This window comes from Narcine bancroftii, chromosome 11, assembly GCF_036971445.1.
Source record: "Narcine bancroftii isolate sNarBan1 chromosome 11, sNarBan1.hap1, whole genome shotgun sequence".
NCBI classification, from domain to species: Eukaryota; Metazoa; Chordata; class Chondrichthyes; order Torpediniformes; family Narcinidae; genus Narcine; species Narcine bancroftii.
In genome coordinates this window covers 9,378,374-9,396,001 of record NC_091479.1, presented here as the reverse complement: position 1 = coordinate 9,396,001, position 17,628 = coordinate 9,378,374, and the positions used below count along the sequence as shown (strand labels likewise).

General features: G+C 42.6%; 1 protein-coding gene across 2 annotated transcripts in view; it reads right to left on the bottom strand.

Annotated features, from left to right (window-relative positions):
• hmg20a (high mobility group 20A) overlaps positions 1-17,411 on the bottom strand; it is a 56,386-nt gene extending 38,975 nt beyond the window's left edge. The window contains exon 1 of one of the 2 annotated variants that reach the window (XM_069902526.1): positions 17,322-17,411. The gene's annotated coding sequence lies outside the window, so the exon portion shown is untranslated. The remainder of the gene's footprint in view (positions 1-17,321) is intronic. The other variant, XM_069902527.1, reaches the window with a different exon arrangement.
• Between the last annotated feature and the right edge of the window lie 217 nt (positions 17,412-17,628).

Sequence of the window (17,628 nt, the reverse complement as noted above, 5' to 3'; positions counted from 1 at the left end):
ATGGGGAAAGCATGCCCTGGGGAAAAAGCATTGTGGGGAGAAGTAATAATTCAAGACAACAGGAGCAAACATTTAAAGTTCCCTGAACCTATACTTCCTCAGATTCAAAAGGATGCATCAATTAAGTCCTTATTAGTCCATAACCTAAAAAGGTTTGTGACAGGAACCAACATTTTCTTACAATGCAGTCATAAGTTTCATAATTGATTGAAATATTTGAATAGCTTATACTGAAGCTGGTCAAGAGCATGAGATATCTCATTCCAAAAGAATGCTAGAGAGAGACTAAACAGGACAAAACGTTTCACTAGATGAGAGGTTTCAGTAAAGCAGCAGCGAAGAATTAGCTGATTCTGCTGGCTCACCTCACAGGAATGCAGTGCAGTACTATTTACGGCTGTTAAACATTTACTAGTGGACTCCTAGCAGCAATGAACAGGTGCTGGGAATTCATATCAAGTATTTCACACACGTCACACAGAGATGACATCGTTTTCTGGACAAGGGTGAAATTTGCCAGCACATCTCTTACGTGGTCTAAAGACATGCAGGTGGAGAGAGAGCATTTTTATTTCTAACTTTCAAACATAGAGCATTCACACTAATTAGGAATGTGACACAAACAATAAATGAAGTTATTAATGCACAACTTTCCATTAAGTATATTATCTTAAATTAAGACCAGAAATATTAACATTATGTATGTAATACCCAGATATGAATGGGAGCCTCAGGATGACCATCAGTTTTGATCAGATTCCAGTGATCATTGGGGGAAATCCAAGGTGAAGAGGGTGAGTAAATTTAAGTTCTTGGGAATCACCATCTTGGAGGATCTTTCCTGGACCCAACACACAAATGGTATCAGCGCCTCTACTTCCTCAGGAGTTTGCAGAGGTTTGGTAATGACTTTGGAAACCCTGGCAACTTTCTAAAGATGTGTGGTGGAAAGTGTGTTGACTGGCTGCATCATGGTCTGGTTTGGGAACTCCAATATCATCGAGCGCAAAGCCCCCCAGAAGGTGGTTGACACAGCCCAGGACATCACAGGCAAAACCCTCCCCACCATCAATAGGGAACATTACCATCGGAGAGCAGCAGCAATCATCAAGAATTCACACCACTCGGCAGCACTCTGTTCTCGCTGCTGCCGTCAGGTAAGAGGTGTAGCCACACAACTCGCCCCACCAGGAACAGCTGCTCCCCCTCCACCATCAGTCTCCTCAAAAACAAACTCAATCAGCGACTCATTTAAGGACTCGTACTTGTGCACTTGAATGACTTTTTTTTCTCTCTGCCTTGCAGTTTGTTTACATTAATTTATTTGTTTACATGTATATGTTGGTAATTCTGGCCTGCAAGAAAAAGAATCTCAGGGTTGTATGTGATGTCATGTTTGTACTCTGACAAGAAATTTGAAATCTTAAGTCATATGGAAACCCAAAACAGTTTTTAAGATGGACATTACCCTTGCCAGCAATGCCACCTTCAAATACAAATAAACAGACCAAAAATTTCCAACGAAAATAAGAATGTCCGTGTGTATTTTGGCGCAGGGGAAATAATGAACAAGACATCATACAAACTGAGCGGTAGTAACCCAAAAGGGATGCAATGACATGGGAACTTCACTTGAATAAGTTACCTCTGTTCAATCACCTGAGAAGCATCATTACCCTGAAGGTTGTCGGCTGTCTGCCTAAACACACAAGTGCAACATTACCTGTTGCAAGTATCCTTTTTTTCTCAATTTGCCAGCAAGTGATATTATTACTGAAAGCAAAACAACAAGTTCTCACATTTCGGGCTTTGAACTCAAATGCTATTTTACTACAGTTTCAACTGTGAAACAGGAATTGATTTCCACGTATCGAGGTGATTGCATGGCATTGGCCATTTGTTCCAGCTCCTCAATAAAAGAAATTTCAACCAAATTAAATATTCTGAGAAACAGAACTTATTTTTAGAATCATTCGGTTTTTTTTGCATTTGTTTTTCAGGATCCAGACATTGTTCTGACAATTCATTTGGAGTCACGCTGCACAAAACTAGTCCTTCTGTCCAACTCCACACCATCCATCACGTCTCCATTTCAGTCGACCGTTAAGAGTCAACTACATTAGTTGGTCTGCAGTCACATGTAGGCCAGACTGATCTAGGAAGATTTCCCCCACTCAGCTACAATAGTGAACCAAATGGGTGCCATGATAATCCAATGTTTTTGTGGCTCACATTACGAATGGCTGATTTGAAACCGGAACTTGATCTGCATCTGCAGCCTCAAATCCATGCGGAATGTCAGGGCTGAAAAGCCCACCACCTAACCTGACCATTTCCATGATACCACAGCAGTGCCCACTATTCAATTGGTCTAATAAGACACAAATAAACTTTGTTTCAACACTGACAAATTTATGGAGAAGAGTCATGCTGGTTTGTCTTGCTTAGATCCAAAAATTGCCTTCCCACGTTGTACACCATTAGCCAATTTCCTCCTATGCAATTGGTTCATCTACATTCTTTCACAACTTTCTGTTTCCATATAGACAATTTACTGTGCCTCCTCTTCAAGGTTAGGCACGAAGTTTGCACTCCTTTCAACTAACTTGCTGGAGTGTCCACGGACATTTTCAACCTCTCATTGCTGCAGTCAGAAGGGCATCATTCATCCTGGTTCCCAAGAAGTGTGAGCTGCCTCAACAGCTATCGCCCAGTAGTACTAACTTCTACTGTGTTGAAATGGTCAGAATTAACTCGTACCAAGCAAAGATCTGGACCCATTACAATTCGCTTGTCATCACAATGGCTCCACAGCAAATACAATATCACTGGCTCTTCACTCAGTTCTGGATCACCTCAAAAACAGCAATCTATACATATGGCTACTCTTCCATCGACCACAGCTCGGCCTTCAACACCATTATTCCCTCTGTGCTGTTCAAGCAGCTCTGGACCTCTAACCCAACTCTGCAACTTGATCCTTGACTTTCTCATCGGAAAGACCACAGTCAGTATGAATTGGAAGCAACGTCTCCTCCTCACTGATTATCAACACAGGTGGATCCCAAGGATGCGTGCTTAGCTCACTGCACGCAAAATATACCCGTGACTGTGTGACCAAATACCAATGCTATCTACAAGTTTGCCGACGTCACAGCAGTTGTTGGCAGAATCACAAACGGCAATGAGAAAGCATACAGGAGGTAGATAGAGAAGCTCTTTGAGTGGTGTCACAACAACAACCTTGAACTCAACGTTAGCAAAACTAAGATGATTGTGGACTTCAGGAGGGAGTCAAGGGAACACGTCCCAGACCTTATCGAGGTCTTAGTAGTCGAGAGGGTCAAGAACTTCCAAATCCTGGGTGTCAACATCTCCGAGGATCTGTCCTGGAGCCTCCATGTTGATACAATCATGAAGAAGATCTGCTAGCGGCTATACATTGTGAGGAGTTTGAGGAGAGGATCCTATCCCTCATGACATTTTCGGAGAGAAATATGAAAGAAACCAACTAAACTTGACTGCTTCATAGGGAAGGGGGTTCCATAAATTTTGAGCAGTCCCCAAGGAGGCCATAGCCAAATAAAAGATTGAGAATCACTACCCTAGACCACATCTTCAAAATTATTCAAACCCCTTGTGACCTAACTGAAGTTCACTTATCATTTCCCACTAAATGTCTACAGTACAGAAATATGAACCACGAGGAATGAACGCATCTGAGCTATGGTCAATTTACAAAATTATTTTTATCTTGAGTAGCACAATCAGTTTTATTATGGGAAGAATGGAAAAATAATGAAGCAACAAGTGTTTCCCGATTGGATGTATTATCCGTTTTTCAGTGAATGCTTTAGAATTTCATTTCAGTACTCAAACGACTTGGATTGTAAAATTTGCACTAACGTCTTGGCTTTCTCAAACTCTGGATGCGACAAAGCCTTCATAAAAGGTATTAAAAGAATCTCAATTTGTGCACCATTCAAATTCCTAGCTGTCAACATCTCCGAGGGTCTGTCCTGGAGTCTCCACGAAGATAGAGGAGTTCTGAAGACGAGGACTCAGTGGCACAAGGACACCATCTTCTCCTCTGCCATCAGATTCCTGAATGAACAATGAACCGCATACACCAACTTTTCATGTACTATTTTTATTTATGTTTGTAAGGTGGTTTATATAAATGCTTGCACTGTGATACTGCTGCAAAACAACAAATGTTGTGACTTGTTCATGACAATAAATTCTGAATCATAATCTAGAAAAACTGCAATAAGGCTTTTTGGTGGTCCCAGCAAACTACCATGAAATTGCATAAACTGTCCAAACACGATTAGGAATCAGATACAATGAACACTGAAGTGACATTGGAACAGCCTTTTAAACATCCAATAATAATTTAATAATTCAGACTGATCATGAGGACTTAAGAAAGTGTAGTCAAGTTTGCAAATCTATCTCAGGAATGTTTTTGGTCACATTGAACTTTATTTTTAGCTGCAATTAGTCACCAGAGACCGTTTTGATGCCTTTATCAAAAGAACCATTTATTCTCCATTTGTTTTTCATTAAATTTGTTCATGCACATCTTCTCCTTTTGCCATTGCTTTGTCCATTAAATTTTATGATTCATAAAACTCAAGTTCCCATTATCCCCGACAACCTCTGATTCTACTGTTCACTGCCAAGTTTGATTTAATGCTGTAAACCCTAAGAATACACATGTAAATGAATCAACAGTTTCAGATACAAATAGAATTGGACTTGCTCTTCAGGAACCTCATTTCATACAGGCTGTTTGGTCAGAATTAGGTGAATGGAGGCAACGAGAAGGAAAACTATTATCACCCCAGTAGTACAGTACTGGAGAACAGCAAATCATCAAAGTTCTGATTTATTGTCAGAGTACATACTGGTCATCACATACAACATAGAGGCTAAGATAATAAATTCCCAGATTTGAAGAGTAAAGAAGTGCTGGAGTGACCCATGCTAGTGCCTCTCTCGCTGCACCTTCACATCGTTTAACTTTGCAACCTTTCCTTTCAGATTCCCCAAAATATCTACCTCTCCAATTCTATGTCAGTCAGATATTTAATTTTTTTATATTAATTTAGAGTTACAGCATGGTAAATGGTCTTCAAATACACCAATTAACTTAAAAACCCCATGTCCACTGACGACCTCTTGTGGGACTGTGCTCCTCTCCATTTTATTCTGGCGCCTGTCTGCATTTTGCTCATACCTTGTGGAAAGACTCAGGCCCAAAAAGTTGGTTATGGATCTTTGCTAATATAAGTGCTGACTTTCTCCAGCATTAGCAATTTTTTCTTCTTTAACAACAGACAAACCTGGTCTGTTTTTGGAGGGTGGGGAGGAAACCAGAGCACCTGGAGGAAACCCACACAGGTCACGGAGAGAAGTTACAGGCTCCTTACAGACAGCAGTGGATAGTGTTTGAGCCACACTATGCTAATGCTACAAAAGCACATGGTCATTCAAATAAGGACTTCTGGCCTGAGATCTGGAGGAAATACTTAATTTAATTTTTTTAAATTTAAATTTAGACATACTGTACGGTAACAGGCCATTTCGGCCCATGAGTCCATGCCACCCAATTTACACCCAATTAATCTACACTCCTAGTAAGTATTGAACAGTGGAAGGAAACTGATGCCCACTGGAAACACCCACGCAGACACGGGGAGAGGGTACAAACTCCTTAATGCTTTCATTATTTTGTGTTTTAAGAAGTGAATGAATGTTAATTCATTCCATTAGAGGTGAACAAAATGCAATACACCCTTACACAATAAACATTAGTCCTCTGGATTAGAGTCAGAGTTGTACAGCACAGAAGCATCCAAGTTATCCATACTGAGCCACTTACCTACCTCAGCTAGACCCCTTTGCACACGTTTCGCCCATGTGCCTCTCCACCTTTCCAATCCATGTACTTATCTAAATATTTCTTTCCCCCAGGGTAGATGATCTAAAGCTCAAGGGCAAGGATTACAATCAAGGGGAGAAAGATTTAACAAATACCCAATAAACAACTTCTTTTACTACACAAAATGAATACAGTAAGGCTCGTAACCTATGGGGATTGGTAAATGCCAGATCAGTGTATTTTTCGGAGGCTTGAGATTGCATGATTGGCGAACTAATGGCGAGGCGCAACAATTGTAAAGATACATTTTTTTTACCTATTTATTTTCTGCAAATTTTTTGCTTGTTGCTTGAATTCTGGATACTAGGGGTTTATTGTATATGCAATGAGTTGCCAGAGGAAGCTGCAGGGGCAGGTACAATCGAGACATTTCAGGAGGTAGGACTGGAGGTTATGGGCCAATCACAGGCAAATGAACTAGCTTAGAAGCACAATTTGGTTGGCGCAGACAAGTTGTGCCAAAGGCCCAGCTTCAGTACTACATAACTCTTTATCCTCCTGCCTCTGAAACATCTGATCTTCCTTGCCATCAACTGTTATGAACAAAACGCAGAAGTGGCAGAGAAACTCAGCCCGTCTTGCAGTGTCCACCGGATTTAAAGATACATTACTGATGTTTTGGGCCTGAAACCTTCCCGAAGCATCACTTTATATTTAAATACCTAGTGTCGCCGAGAATATTCTCCCAGAATCACAGTGCGGCTTTCGCGCAAACAGAGGAACCACTGACATGGTCTTTGCCCTCAGACAGCTCCAAGAAAAGTGTAGAGAACAAAACAAAGGACTCTACATCACCTTTGTTGACCTCACCAAAGCCTTCGACACCGTGAGCAGGAAAGGGCTTTGGCAAATACTAGAGCGCATCGGATGTCCCCCAAAGTTCCTCAACATGATTATCCAACTGCACGAAAACCAACAAGGTCGGGTCAGATACAGCAATGAGCTCTCTGAACCCTACTCCATTAACAATGGCGTGAAGCAAGGCTGTGTTCTCGCACCAACCCTCTTTTCAATCTTCTTCAGCATGATGCTGAACCAAGCCATGAAAGACCCCAACAATGAAGACGCTGTTTACATCCGGTACCGCACGGATGGCAGTCTCTTCAATCTGAGGCGCCTGCAAGCTCACACCAAGACACAAGAGAAACTTGTCCGTGAACTACTCTTTGCAGATGATGCCGCTTTAGTTGCCCATTCAGAGCCAGCTCTTCAGCGCTTGACGTCCTGCTTTGCGGAAACTGCCAAAATGTTTGGCCTGGAAGTCAGCCTGAAGAAAACTGAGGTCCTCCATCAGCCAGCTCCCCACCATGACTACCAGCCCCCCCACATCTCCATCGGGCACACAAAACTCAAAACGGTCAACCAGTTTACCTATCTCGGCTGCACCATTTCATCAGATGCAAGGATCGACAAAGAGATAGACAACAGACTCGCCAAGGCAAATAGCGCCTTTGGAAGACTACACAAAAGAGTCTGGAAAAACAACCAACTGAAAAACCTCACAAAGATAAGCGTATACAGAGCCGTTATCATACCCACACTCCTGTTCGGCTCCGAATCATGGGTCCTCTACCGGCACCACCTACGGCTCCTAGAACGCTTCCACCAGCGTTGTCTCCGCTCCATCCTCAACATCCATTGGAGCGCTTACACCCCTAACGTCGAAGTACTCGAGATGGCAGAGGTCGACAGCATCGAGTCCACGCTGCTGAAGATCCAGCTGCGCTGGATGGGTCACGTCTCCAGAATGGAGGACCATCGCCTTCCCAAGATCGTGTTATATGGCGAGCTCTCCACTGGCCACCGTGACAGAGGTGCACCAAAGAAAAGGTACAAGGACTGCCTAAAGAAATCTCTTGGTGCCTGCCACATTGACCACCGCCAGTGGGCTGATAACGCCTCAAACCGTGCATCTTGACGCCTCACAGTTTGGCGGGCAGCAACCTCCTTTGAAGAAGACCGCAGAGCCCACCTCACTGACAAAAGGCAAAGGAGGAAAAACCCAACACCCAACCCCAACCAACCAATTTTCCCTTGCAACCGCTGCAATCGTGTCTGCCTGTCCCGCATCGGACTTGTCAGCCACAAACGAGCCTGCAGCTGACGTGGACTTTTTTACCCCCTCCATAAATCTTCGTCCGCGAAGCCAAGCCAAAGAGACTGATGTTTTGGGCCTGAAACCTTCCCGAAGCATCACTAATATATCTTTACCTCCTTTGGACACTGCGAGACCGACAGAGTTCCTCCAGCATTTCTGTATTCTGATTGCTGTCACAGCGTCTGCAGACTTTTGAGTTTCACGTCGACTTTTGTGAATCCGGGGATGTTGTATATAGAAATTGGTAGGCAAGAAGCCTTTAGAGAAAATCAATGTAGTTGACTGAAATAATACCCAAGGTTGAATCTTTCTTGGGTCCCAAAAGCAGCTGCTGCTACGTTTTCCACGGCTGCTGCTCCTATTTGTTTTTCAACAGTTCCAAAAGTGAACATGCATATGCTGTTAATTTTTCAGTGACCTCAAATGAAATTCAACCATGACAGATTACATTCAACCTTCATCGGTCCAAACAATCCAAAAGAAAGTTACCTTGTGCACGTTTATTCGGCAAAATTTCAGACAATGAACTGGCATTCAGCCAAAAGCTCAGAACCTTTTGAAGTTTCACCGTTTTGTTTTTCAACTCTACTCAATCAATAGGCTGATAAACTGGTCTATTATACCAGTTTTAGATACATTTAAAAATACTTCATACCATTTTTTTTAAAAATTGCATTCATTTTTAAAATCAGGGGTACAAAGAATCACATATTCTGTATAGACATGTTTAATAATCAATCCTGTGTTATAGACTGACACTCCACCCCCATTTTTGGGCCCGACCGCCCACCCATCCGAGCTCCCAATGCCCCGAATATGGAGTTACCACCCAGTCCAGGCCAACCAACATAGGTACTTAAGCAGTCAAAAGTATGACCTGGGTAAAAGTCAAACCCCCCCCGCCTCCCACCCAAATTTGACCCAAAGAATTGGTCCAAAAACTCAACTAAGTACATATATGGTATTCCTGTGGTTTTCGAACGAAACGGGGCATCCATAAATGGGACAAACTAGAAGGGCCAAAGGTGCTATCACGTTCAATGGATAAGAACATCAATTCCTGGTCCAGTAATAGGACAGCATTTATTATAGAGGTCTCACAGCTCCAGGGACCCAGGATCGATCCTGACCTCAACTACTGTGTGTGGAGTTTGCACATTCTCGCTCTGACCAACTCCCAGGACTTATGGTTTCCTCCCCATATCCCAAAATACTTGATAGTGGATTAATTGGTAATTATAACTTAACTTACCCCCTCCATAAATCTTCGTCCGCGAAGCCAAGCCAAAGAAAGAAAGAATAACTTAACTGAGCAATGGCAAGTGGCAAAAAGGAGCAAATGATAGGCACTTGAGAAAGAATGTTATAATGTTACAGGGAAACAAGGAATAGAAATTGGACTGATGAGATTTGTTTATTGGGAGTTGTTGTGGATCCAATGAGCTAAATGTCTTACTTTTATGTTATAATTAAGTAAATATACTACTACCAAATTAGATGGAGGCGGCATCAACTTCCACCTGGCGATGAAGAAAACAAACTGTATAAAGCGTCACTCCTGGAGATGCTCACTGATCAACAAAGTTATTCATTCATTGATCCAGGAACATCAAAGAATGGATTAAATTTGACATTTTTCATCCCCAAACATTCAGTCCATGGAGTGTGACACAAAGTTCTAATTCAGAAACTTCTTCCAGTTTGTTTCTGCTTTCCACTCTTACAAGCATTGAGTTCCAGATCACCCACCTCTCTGAATACAAATATTTTCCTTCTGCCTTCCTCCAACTGTTTCACCAGTAATATTATACGCAAGTTCCCTCGTTAGCAATCTGGAGGTAAATAGATTTTTCCTATTTATCACTACCATATCCCTCATTATTTTATATAATTTAAATTAAAGCTGTCTTCAGCTCCATTGTTGAAAGAAAGCAGCCATCCTGCAAACATCTCGCTGTGAATCTTGTTCAAACATCTTCACATAAGAATTTGTACACAAGGTGACATCATGGGCATCAGTTTTCACTCCATTGAGGACATCTACAAGAAGCGGTGTCTTAATAAAGCAGCCTCTATCCTCAAGGACCCCCACCACCCAGGCCATGTCCTCTTCACTCTGCTACCATCGGGAAAAAGGTACAGGAGCCTGAAGACAAGCACTCAGCAGCACAAGGACAGCTTCTTCCTCTCCTGAATGGACAATGAACCACAGACACTGCCTTACTCTGACCATTTAAATGCACTTTAAAAAAATTTATTTTGTAATATGGTTTATATCAATGTTAAAACTTTGATGCTACAGCAAAAGCAAATTTTGTGACATGCTCACGACATTAAATTCTGATTCTGAGGGGCATTTTAAAGAACTGAAATTGTGGACATGCTCGCCCATTTTTCTCATAGCATATCCATGTTATTTTTAGGAAGTCTGCAAATTGACTTTATTTTATACATGTCCTCACATTTAGTTACTTGAAGCCCATTGCATGCCCTCCACCCCCAGAGCAATACCAACTTTCTTTTCATGAGCCGTGACGGTTTTTTAAAAAAATTAAAGCGTGCAAAAGTACGCTACAAGAAAAGTAAGGCACAAGAGGCAAGATCTCAAGCAGCTGCAAAAAAATAATAATAATGAAACACAAGACATTTCTGCTTAAAGACTGCAATGAGTGAGTGACCTTACAGAAATGTAGTGGAGATGGTAACAAACAACAAAGGCCAGAAACCACTCATTCTGAATCAGCTGTTCCGATCCTTTCCAGCAATGTCATCTAGTTTTCGGGAATTGTCAGAGTTGTTAATGAAAGAGGCAAGGATTTTTATCATTGTTCTAAAGGCCACGGACTTTACGATAAACAAAACACACATGCAATGTATTATTTTCACGTGACAACAGTGTCAGAAAATATACAGTTCAATGCACAATTTTCTAGTCATTATTAATGAACATACAGCTCAGTTCAGGCCCTTCAACCCTCGATGTTGTGCCAACCTATACATTCCAGCAAAAAAAATTATTAAATCTTTCCTACCTCATAACACTATTTTTCTCTCATCCATTGCCTGAGAGTCTCTCAACCTTTTGGACACCATGTCCCCATTTTTCAGAGACTACTCACAAGCGAATATACTCCATGCCCTGGTTTTGTGGGACTGGTTCATACTGATGTTTGTACTGTAGTTTACCCATGGACCCAGTCCACAATATCTATCATGGAAGGTTAAAAATGGCAAAGGATTAAATGCCCCTAATGTTTCATCCTCCACCATTACCCCAAACACCCACAACTCTGTGAAGAGAAAACTTAGCCCTAATGTCTCCCCTAAACTTTCCTCCCTTCACTTTCACTGTTTGAATCCAGCTTAATTGAAGCATCTGAACAAAGCCCAATTGTGTGCTGACCTGAAATAATTACAATGGGTCAGAATGTTGGCCACTTTAACAATGCAACACCAACAGTAAGAACAATAACTGCAAAACAATTGAAAATTATTCAGCCAGAGAGACCTATGTATTCCACAAATTGCTCCAAAGACATGATTCACCATTCCAGAGAAAAGGCGCTTGAATTTGATTTGCATATCTCAAACAACTCATCCAAAGAGGCAAAGACACCAAGCCATTGGTGACGTTTCAAAAGGAAACAGCAGAGAAATGCCATTCTACACTGAATTGGCTTGGACGGCAAACAGTACTTCTAAAATTCTTTTTCTTTGGCAGCAAGGACAAAATGCTCTATCCTCAAAGACCACGCCCTCTTCACTCTGCGACCATCAGGGAAAAGGTACAGGAGCCTCACGACGAGCACTCTGCAGCACAAGGACGGCTTCTTCCCCGCTGCCACCAGATCCCAGAATAATCAATGAACCAAAAACACCACCTTACTTTTCATGCACTAACTATATATTTTTTTAATATATATCTAATGTCGTAAGATGGTTATAATATCACCACCATATACAGCACAGAACAGGCCAGTTTGGCCCTACTAATCCATGCCGGAACAAATCCCCACCCTCCTCGTCCCACTGACCAGCACCTGGTCCATACCCCTCCAATCCTCTCCCTTCCATGTAATTATTCAGTCTTTCCTTAAATGTAAATAACCTCCTTGCTTCAACCACCTCTGCCGGAAGCTTATTCCACATCCCAACCACCCTTTGCGTGCAGAAATTTCCCCTCATTAATTTTCCCCCTGCAATCTCAAACCATGTCCTCTGGTTTGAATATCCCCACTCTTAATTAAAAAAGCCTATCCACATTGACTCTCTCTGTCCCTTTTAAAATCTTGAATATGTATGGTTGCTGCCCCAAAACACTGAATGTAATGACTTGTTCATGACAATAAATCCTGTTCCTGATGACATCTAGGTAATATAGCTGGATTATTCTATCAGCTGACAGAAAATAACTCCCAATTTTAACTTTTGTTGAAAACCTTCTTGAAATCCAAAGATTCTGGTCTCTCCAACTATGCTGCAAATTTTATCCAGATAGTACCATTAAGTTTCTTTTAATAAGTTCCTGTACATTTCCAAATTACTTTTGTTCCCGACTCTTAAGATTTGTCAAAATGGAATTTACTTTGAACATTTCATTCATATGCTTACAACATATTTAAAATATTGCCTGAGGATAATTTTGAATACTTATGACTCCATTGTTTGTCTGAGCGTTAATATATTTAACTTTTGTCAGTTCTGTACACTCCGCAATGGACTTTGCAGAGGTTAAGAACTCAGTGAGCAAGAACAATTTATGTTGATGATAAGGCTGCAATCGCAGAGAAACACAGCTAAGAGCGATAACCATGTTGAGGACAATCAATTGATTACAAGACTCTGCTGGTACAGAGACTGAGAAGAAAGCTCAGGATTAATTGCAGTATGTCTGAGGCTAGTCATCAAGGTTCCTTTTGTGGTCATGTAATAATACATAAAAATGTAATATACATGATATATTCCAGCTATTGTCTGCCATAATGCAAAGAGTTGCCATGAGCATTGCCTGGTGCCCAGAACAATAGGAAGAGAAGCAGAAGAGAGTCCCTGATGTTTCATTTCCCCAACATCCTGGTCTGAAACATTGACTGCTTATTGCTTTCCATGGACGCTACTGCATTTCTCCAGCACTTTTGGATATTTTGGCACAAGACCCTTTATCGGACTTGACTGACTAATTTCACCCATGGATTCTGCCTGACCTGTTGAGTCTCTCCAGCTTCTCATTATTTGTTTAGTCTCTGTCATGCCTGGCACTGAACTGGGACAACATCATAGTGATGTTGTACTGTGGCTTCAGGTTAACTTGACAGTGTGATCTCCCTCTTGTTCCTCAGATTGGTGCAAGTTCAATAATAATGTGGTCTTGCTGTGTCTGCTCTCATCTTGCTTCCATCGCCTCAGAATGAAATGCTTTAAGAATTTGATTATGGAGTGAATCGACTTGTACCTCAGAGCTGAGCACGGGGAGGAGAAAGAAATGGAGCATTTTTTTTTGTTGCAATTGAAGAAGTGAAAAAAAAAAATGGCATTCCAATCCCAGACCAAATATGATGAACACCTCAGAGGTAACAAAGCCTGGAGGCTCTTCAATTGATACATGAAAGGGATGGAGTTTCTTTTTGGCAGCAAGCAACATCTTTGAATTAGGACTGTGAAACTCTTCATAATGAAGCAGTGCCCAAAGATGAGTGGTTAGCAGAAATAGATCCAGATACTCATGTAATCTGAACAAACCTACTTCCCTTTGATGTTCTGTTAAACAAAGCAAGACCAAAGCAGCAGAATCATTTGAACGGAACACCAGAGACCAAAAACTCAGTTCAGAACCACCAGGTCAACCGCCCAGCTGTTCTGAAAACATCGTGGCATTGGAACTTCAGTTTCTTCTTGCATTAGGTTTGCTTGTGGACTGAAGAATGTGGATACACAAGAGTTTGAAAAAGCTGGGATCTGGAGGGAAAGCTGCTGGAGAACTCTGCAGCTCAGGCGACAGCTGTAGGGAGGTGGGGGGGGGGGGGCAACGTTTTGGCTGGAGACTTTAAATCAGGGTGGAGCATATTGTAGGAAGACAGCCATAATAGAGAGGGTGAGACAGGGGCTGATAGGCCATGCCACTCATTGGTTTGTGGGCTATCCAACTGGATGATGAGGTAATGTTCTTTGGAGTTTGCATTTGGCCTCTCTTGGCAGTGGAAAAGGCAAGTATGAGAATGGGGAGGGGGGTTGAAATGGCATGCATGCAACCAGATGACATATCCATTTCAAGTTATTACATACACTCAGCCTAATATTCAAACTATAAACTGGTTTATCCAACATTTATACATCTGGAATTACAATGCAACTTGCCTCAAGTTCTAATCATATTAAACAATTTCTAAGAAAAAAAAGCAAATAAAAATAAACTCAGTGACATTTTAAGTGTTAAAATTGTTAATTCACAAGGCTAATGCAGTTGTAGGCTTTTTTCGCAGCACAATCTTTGAAGATTTGGCTCTTCATGTGATACTGAATAGCCATTTCATTTATTTTTCTAATTCTACGAACATACCTATCAACCTTAAAATATAGAATGTGTTGTAAAGGTAAGGGGACTACAAAGATTTTGGCAAATTAAAGGCTTGTGCTTAGAACATTAATGTGCAATTTTGGGGGGGGGGGGGTGGGGAGACGTTTTCATGCATCTAGCTCCCCATGAATGCCAGATATCTGGGATTTTACTTCAAATCTATGGCAATCCTCTGTTTAAAGTTGGCTGGAATTTCAGTTAGTACAGACAGAATTACAGATTCTTGAGCTTGGTCGTGAGCTTTGCTGGTACGATGGTGTTGAAAAACCAAAGTCTGCAGACGTTGTGATTGTAGTAAAAACACAGAAATGCTGGAGGAGCTCAGCCTGCCCCACAGCATCCAGAGGAGTTAAAGATATATTGCTGGCATTTCGGTCCCACCCAGGCCCTTCTTCAAGGTAAGGAGCAAAAAAAAGGAATAAAGACTGAACAATATTAGGGATGGGGAGTATAGACCAACAGACAACAGGTGTTAATTGGATATGATAAGAGGAAAGGTGAGAATTGATTTTTGACTGTGAAAGGACAGGAGGAAAAGGAGAGAGAGAGATAGAGAAAGGCAACAGTGGGAAGGAGGGGTGGGGTGTAACAGAAACTAGAGAAGTCAATATTAACACTATCTGATTGGAGGTTGCCCAGACGGAAAGTAAAAACACACAGAAATGTTCGATGAACTCTGCCCATCTCACAGCGTACATAGAAGGTAAAGATACATTATGTTTCGGGCCCAAGCCCTTCTTCAAGGCATGATGGTGTTGTCTAAGAATTCAGCCTGACGTTGATGTTTCTGTAGTCTAGGTAATCCAACACAGAGCGATGATGACCTGTTGCGACTATAGGAAAACTGAAGTTGGACCAGGTCCTTCGTGAGGTACAAGTCAATTCACTCTATTATCAAATTCTCAAAGCATTTCATCTTGAGGTGATAGAAGCAAAACAAGAAAGCAGACACAGCAAGACTACAATATGATTGAACTTGCACCAATCTGAGGCTCACAGGCAAGTTTGGGAGCAAGAGGAAGATCACACTGTCAAGTAGACCTGAAGCCACAGTAGAAAGTTTATCACTACACCATTATGCGGTTATCCCAGTTCAGGGCCAGGCACAACAGAGACTAAACAAATAATGAGAAGCTGGAGGGACTCAGCGGGGAGAAATTGGTCAATGTTTCAGGTCAGATAAAGGGTCTCGTCCCAAAAAACACAAAAATGCAATAGGATCCTTGGAAAGCAATAAGCAGTTGACATTTCAGACCTGGACGTTGGGGAAATGAAACATCAGGGACTCTCTTTTGCTCCTCTTCCTCCTATTGTTATGGGCGCCAGGCAATGCTCATGGAGACTCTTTGTTTACGGCAGACAAAAGTTGAAATGTTCCATAAATATTACACATTATTACATGACAACAAAAGGAACCTTGACATTTTGATGATGACCCATTTTTACCCGTGGATCTGCCCCTTCGGACTCTCAATATTTCCTCAAGATTTCAGCAGTTGCCGTTTTTTTTATGTTTCACAACAGAGCTGCATCACCTTTCAAAATGATTAGACTGCTAGACCTCCAAATAACAACTAAGTGTTTTCAACACACATATATAGGCAAGGTCAATGCCTTTCTTCTTGCACAGGCAACCAATTCTACCAGTTCTCCTGCAAGTGGCACAGTATCTTGAGCTGGAAATAGATATTCCTTTTTCTTTACAGTTTCTAGGCCTTACCCGATATTACCTTCACCCAAATGACCAACCACAGTTGAGAAAAGCAGCTTATTAGCACAGTTAAGGGTGGACAAGAAATATTGGCCTTGTAGAGATAACCATAAGTCACGTTTATTGTCATCTCATCGCTCAAGTACAACCTCGGTGCACACAAAAATATATGCAGGACGAGTATTCTTATATACAAATAAATAATTAAATATTGCTTCATTAACATGAGAGTATCAGATGGTTCGTGTGAACAGTTCCTTTGGTCGTTCAGCATTCTCGCTGCCCGCGGGAAGAAGCTGTTGTTCAGCCTGGTGGTGCTGGCTCCGGTCCTCCTGTATCTCGTTCCCACAGGAGCAGCTGAAAGATAGTCTGTGCAGGATGGACGGGGTCCTCAACGGTTTAGTGCACCCAGTTCAGACAACGATCCCGGTAGATCACGTCGACGGGGTGGAGTGATCCTCTCGGCCGCTCTTGCGGTCCTGTGGACTGACTTCCCATCCATTTCTTTGCAGCGACCGTACCACGCGGAGATGCGGCCGGCCAGGAACGCTCTCGACCAGCGTTTCCCGCAGAAGGATGAAATCACGGTGGCCTAATCGCCTCAGGAAGTGCGGGGAGGTGGAGCGCCCATGGGAAGTCGCTCGTGCTCGGTCCTCGAGAGAGTGAGTTGTTGATGCGTAGCGGAGGGTCCTGCAGTCCACGACCATCTCCCTCGTCGAGTCTCCGGACCACTAGATTTTCCACCTTGTCGCTGATGGGGCCCACTCGCCCTCACATCCCTTAACTACAAAAAAAAGGGGGCAAGCAAGTTATTACAGACTGTAGACAAGAACATGGCTTGATCAGCCTTTAAGGCAAGCATCAGACTTCTGGGAGAAATGAAATTTGGCCATGAATGGCCCACTCAGTCTTCCTCTCCATGGACACACACAAGTTGAGAGACAGTCAAGGGCACTGGTCTGCTGCAGCCCACTCCCCTGCTCACACTGACCTGACCGCAGATGGCGGGAGTCGGGCCGCCCGCCCGCCCTCCAACGATTGGTTGCACTCTGCTCCTTAGAGGGGGGGTTCCACAAATGAACAAAATGGCGTGAAACCCGCCAGGGCCGCTTCACCGCGGCCGCCGGCCCACCGTCACTCCGCCGCGGCGGAACTACTTCTGGTCCTTCACGCGGGACTCTGTCAGGCGACCCGGGGGGGGGGGGGATGCGAGATTTGAAGGAGGTGGCGACTGCTTTGTTTGACGTCGGCGGTGGCGTCTTTTCACCCTCCGCCGTGAAGGGTGTCGGGAGGTGTCG